This window comes from Castor canadensis, chromosome 6 (assembly GCF_047511655.1).
Source record: "Castor canadensis chromosome 6, mCasCan1.hap1v2, whole genome shotgun sequence".
Taxonomy (NCBI): domain Eukaryota; kingdom Metazoa; phylum Chordata; class Mammalia; order Rodentia; family Castoridae; genus Castor; species Castor canadensis.
In genome coordinates, this window is record NC_133391.1 from 46,403,293 (window position 1) to 46,409,030 (window position 5,738).

The following is a 5,738-nucleotide window of genomic DNA, read 5'->3' on the forward strand; positions in this document are numbered from 1 at the left end:
TTGTGAGGTACTAGGGATTAACCCAGGGACTCGCACCTAATAGGCAAGCACTCTGCCACTTGAACTAAGTCCCCCAGCCCTTTTGTTTTTGTTTTGTTTTGTTTTCTCAAGATAGGGTCTTACTTGCCTGGCCTAGCCTTGAACTCTGCAATCCTCCCGTCTACTCCTGGAGTAGCTAGCATTATAGGCATGCACCACCTTGAACAGTTTTGTCAGTCTTCGCTCTCCTCCCATCTCTCCCACCCCTTGGGGCACTTAAGATTGCCTTTTTATCCTAAATATTCTAAAAGTATTTTGAAAGTTTATTAGTGTTGTATCTTTATTTTTCATTGGTCCTATTCAGCATTTTACGGACTCCCAATTTGAGGATTTAAGTTTACTTTGGGTTCTCAGGTGCTATTTCTTATTTCCTTACTTGTGGATATTAGAACTTTGGACCTTTCCTCCCTATTTCTCTTTCTTTTTTCTCCCACCCCATGTCTTCCCACTGTCAATACAGACCAGGCATAGGGCATGGGTTGAGGTGTATATGGGGTAGGTTTACTTTCCCTTTTCTTTATATATTAAGTGAAAGAACACAGCCTGTGGTGAGCACCAGGAGGCCCTATTTCTTTTTTTTAATGCTTGTTATCCTTTTGCCATTTTGCATCCTGTAAGAGTTCCAGCTCTGTCTTCCAACACACTAACTGACTCTAAAGCTGTTCACTCTGCTATTCAGCCTGTCTCATGAGTTTCGTGATTTGATGCTTTGGTTTGTTTGGTTTTGGTATTCACAGTTTTTCCTTTTAAGTTTTTGAATTTTTCATAAGACCCTATTTTAAGTTTTTTGCTCTATTAAATTGTTTTCTTAGGGCTAGTTCTATTGAGTTTGGTGGTAGCTCTAGGCACCAAAATTTAACGCACTTTTTTCCTGGTGTTGGTTTCCCTCAAACATTTGGTGATCCTTACTTGTTTGTTCATCTTACACTTTCTCTTTTAGATTCCTAGTTAGCCTTTCTGCTCATGTTCTGTTAATTCCGCCTAGAAATGTATGGTTTCCTTTTTGGTATTTAGAGCAACGCCATGCCTCTGCCATAGCCGATACAAGCACCCCTCCTCCAGAGCCCGCTCACCTGCTGAAGAAGTGTTTCCTCTTTCAGGCGCATTCCACTTACTTTCTGGGTTTTTTGATTTTGGGGTTTTTTTGTTTGTTTGTTTTTTTAGGGATTATTGATTAATCCCTAAAGAAAAAATATACTTTTTTCTTTCCTGACACTGTTAAAGATTCTCAATTTTTAGAGATTAGAGGATACTGCAATATATAGCTTCTCTCTTTTGTTTTGATTGATTGACTGATGAACTATTGTTCATGTAAATTGGGGTGATTATTTCTCTAAGCCATTATGAAATCACATTGTTAATCATGGTAGTTATGCTTCAAAGTTTTTAGCTGCCTCAAGTCTCTTTTTCTGCATATAACTTACATCATTCCTTTTATAGCTTCAGAACAGTGTTTTCTTTCTACTCTGCACTAGATAAATACATTTCATGAAGAAGCATAGAAATATATAAGGAATAAAAAAATTTTTTTAAGTCAATCTAAAACATAGAGTGGTTAAAACGAGTAAATTTTTACCCTGTGATTTAAATTTTGTATTCTGCCTTTTTCTTTTTGGTTGTTTTTAGAAGGTGACCTTTATTGCTTCATGAGGTGACCAAACTGCTAATTTGAAATACCTATTATGGTGCAGTTTTAGAACCAAAGCTTTGCCTACTAAAGGTGAAAGATTGTGTGAATGTTGATTTTTCCAGAACCCATTATTACTTTATATATTTAAGTCATTTGGGAGGTCAGTCAGCCACTCAGCTTCATAAGACCTCATCTCACCCAGTAGGCCTATACAATGAAAACTTAAGGCCATTCACTGAGCAGATAAAGGAAACTTAATATTCTCTCACACAGAACTTTACTGCTTTTGTATTTCCTCTGTGACGTAGTAGGCATACCCTTCTCTTTAAGGCTGAAGCTAACATGACTGTTTGAACTTATGACTGGGAACTACACTAGAATATAGATTGCTGTGTGGTGTTGGGCCTACACAGTTTAAAAGAAAATCACTTCCCATGTGGTTAATGGCTAAAACCAAAGGGCTCTAAATGGTGAGGCTAGTACAACAGTAAATTTTACTTTGTTCTCATGAGTGGGAAGAGTCCTTTCTCATTATGTCAAAGCCCATCCCCTGCCTCCTCAGTAAAAGTCCTCAGCTTTGAACTCCATGCTTTCAGACTGTTCCACTCACTACTCCTTGTTGCAGTTATCTCACAGTTCTCCACTGTGCCAAATCCTTGAACACTTTTTAGCTCCTGGTCACTTTCTCAAACATCACCCCTGTCCTACATCTGGAGAATTTCATCATCCGTGAGAAAGTGACAGAACAAATTGCCAATGCAGATGAGGGTGCTAGCCATGTAATTATCAAGTTAGCTGAGACAGGAGCAGAAACACATTCAGTGTACTAGGGAACCAAGTACACCATTTTTTCTCCATTGTGGCTGGAGAAAAACAAGGGGGGACCACGGAAATCAGTTGAAGGAGTGCTATGGAGCTGGCCTTCTAGAGTCTCTGCCAAAGTAGGGAATGTGAGGTCACAGGGTAACTTCACCCCACTCTGACGTCTTAACACTTGTGATCGTGCTCTGAGCTTTGTAACCATAGCTGCAGCCCACCGTTTTTCTGAGTTTTCAGTATTTCTCCTCTGAACTACAACTTCTGTCCTTCCAACCATAATCTATCAATCTTACCACCTTTTTACTGTTTCTTGTCCACCCCTTGTCCCCCTAATTCTCCCTCTATCTAAATTATATTTATCAATCCTTCATCAAGATCACTCTCTTGTAATTATCTTGACCATCCCTGTCACTCTCACTTTGTGTGTTCTCTTGGCAAAATCCCAGTTTAACCAATTCTCCACATTTCTGATGTGTTTTCCTCTCATTATAAAACGAAACAAAATAAAAACCTCTTTGGGTCCCCACTGTCTCTAGCTACCACCCATTTCTTGTTTTCCTTTTAAAGCAAAACTTGGTATCATGGCCAGATAAAATAATCGGGATAGGATAATAGCATTTATAGTAACATATTTACTGAGCACTTGACATGTGCCAGGCCCTCTGTGTGTGTGTGTGTATGTGTGTGTAATATGTATATATGTGTATATATGTGTATATATATGTATGGATATTAATCTTTTAGTCTCATAGCAATCCAATGAAATAGAAAATAGTATCTTTTATAATGAGAAAAGTAGGCATGAAAATCAGTTTTCCTGGCAACCAGTAATAGTGAAGCTGGAATTCAAATCCAGGCAGTTGGCATCACATCCTGTGCCCTCACCTGGAGTGTATTTTGACTCTCGGTTCTCCTGCAGCCCACGGCAGTTTCCAAGATGAGTGTTCCCTCCCCGAGTCCTCATTTCTCATGAGAAGTACTCCTAATGAGTTCTGGCTTTTGGGCCATGTGTTACCAGGTGGAATTTTTCATATTACCAGAAGTTTAAAAGTGATTGCTTCTAGGCTGAGGGCTCTTTGTTTCTCAACATCTTTTGACCTTAGTACTTTCTAAAAAGGTTTCATTGTGCTTTGTCTTTCTCTCATTGCTTATGTAAATTCACTAGTAAAAGGACCAGGTCTGGCTCTCTCTTTGGTGGAGGCACAAATTGCCTCCTAACCCTACCACATAGCAGGCCAAACAGCCAGCGTGAGATCCCAGGAAGTTACTCTTAACCTTAGTTTGAATCTGATTGGTAGTAAATAAAATTCCTTTGTCAGAATCACCCCTTCTGCACGTTGCAGTTGCTGCTTTGGAATCATTGGTAGCAATAGGTGGTAGATTAAAAAAAAACAAAAAACCTACTAAAGACATAATTTTAAAAACCTTCAATTGTAGTTATTTTCTTTAGACCCTAATCTATTATATCCCTAAAGAACTTCATGCTTAAAGAATAGCCTATAACTCTTTGTTTCTTTGTCACTTCTTATATTTATTTTTATGCTCATTTTGGGGGATAGAAAATTAAGTGAAACATTTTGTATTGATACTTTGTTTCTAGTGATATAGGAAATTTTAGAAAGTATACCCTCAAACTCGGCTAAGACTTTAAGTTTTGAGAGCAAGGGGAAATCAGAATCACTTTAGCTGACCTCTTCTGTGGTCATAGCAAATGTGCCCCTTTCTGAACAGTCACTGGCAAGGGATAGGGTTGCTGTGATTGTCTTATCCCTTTTCTGTGAGAAAGTTTGGGAAGTCAATCACCACACCTAGTTATTCATTTTGATGAATAAATACAAAAGCAAATGAAACTTTCCCACTCTGATGAGCAGATGGTAGCCATACCATGGTGATAACAGTGAGGATGATAAAGGTGAATTTGAAGTCTGTGGTGGTTCTTGGAAGAAAACTGAAAAGTGGTGGAAAGAATACTAAACCAGGAATCATAACTTGATTTCTGAGCATGGATTGTTCCCTCCTATAGCCAAATACAAAACCCTGAACTCATACTGATGTTAGCTTCCCTAACACTGGGGATTGGGCTACTTGCCCTGTCATTCTTCACCTTTAAAATCGATTTATTACAACAGAAAGAGCCCCCACTAACAATAAAACTGGCCTGGCAAGCATCAAGAATATTAAAAATGGCATGTAGAAAGTGAAGAGGTCCTTTTACTTAAGCTTATGGTTAATTATAATTTTGGAGAGGGAGAGAACTACATCTGGAAGATGCAGACTGCATCTTGGCAAAGATAAAAAGCAGAGCTGGTAGGCTAGCAATTAGACATAAAGCCAGACAAAAATCACAAGAAGAGCCATAAATAAAAGAGAGTCTTAATGTGATTTAAATACCGTGACTGAATTGCATTCAGTGTCAGCCTGGTCACCAAGTCCAATGCGACATCATCCTCTATAGAGATGTATTCTAGCAAAAGACTTCTGCATCCGCCATCTGGCCTCTGATTCAGGAGCACCTCTCACTGAACGACACGTGACCCAGTGGGACGCACCAAATTAGCTTAAACATGGGCATATCATCTTCTCATAACAAAGGCTGAATAGCACTCTAGCTTTATATTCTGTAAACTTTGTTATGGAAATTATTAAAACAACCGTCTTCTGGGTAGGGCTATAAACATTCATTGATCTTAGTTTCTGTATCAAATCCATAACTTAAGAAGATATTGTGAATTTCCATTTAAATTGAGAAGCCAATTAGATATACTTTTTAAAAATTCATCCTTTATGTGGTAAAATATAGAAGTAATAAAACTTTGTAGTTTAGTGAAACTAAACCACTGACCAGGTAATCTGTCTGACCTTCCAAACAGGAGCTTGACCAGAGAGCTCCAAAAAGATAAGAGTTTTGTGTTTTCTGGCACAACTTCCTGGAAGTGTGTCAAGAGAAAACAGTACTTGAAATTTCTGTAAGGTTTTGACTTTTAGTTTTAATACCTTAAACTGATTTCAGGCATGTACCAGAATAAAGACAGTCACACCCAATCTCCAGTCCCTATGATAGAATCCACTGGTGTTTCTTTATATTATTTTGGAAGTGTTTTACATTTCAGGAGCAACAGTATAATTGGACTATGTGGAAAGTATTGTGCCTTTAGCACTTCTTTGTCACCCCTCATACTGTGCTAAATATTTTACTGGATGTTATTTATGTATCCTTTTGTTTAAAAAGCACCCCAAATTTACAGCTCTC

The 5,738-nt window shown here is 38.3% G+C and overlaps 1 non-coding gene across 1 annotated transcript; it reads right to left on the bottom strand.

Annotated features, from left to right (window-relative positions):
• Positions 1–474: 474 nt before the first annotated feature.
• On the bottom strand, positions 475–604 carry LOC141424530 (small nucleolar RNA SNORA51). The gene has a single exon (XR_012449440.1). It is a non-coding gene; the product is annotated as a small nucleolar RNA SNORA51 (small nucleolar RNA).
• Between the last annotated feature and the right edge of the window lie 5,134 nt (positions 605–5,738).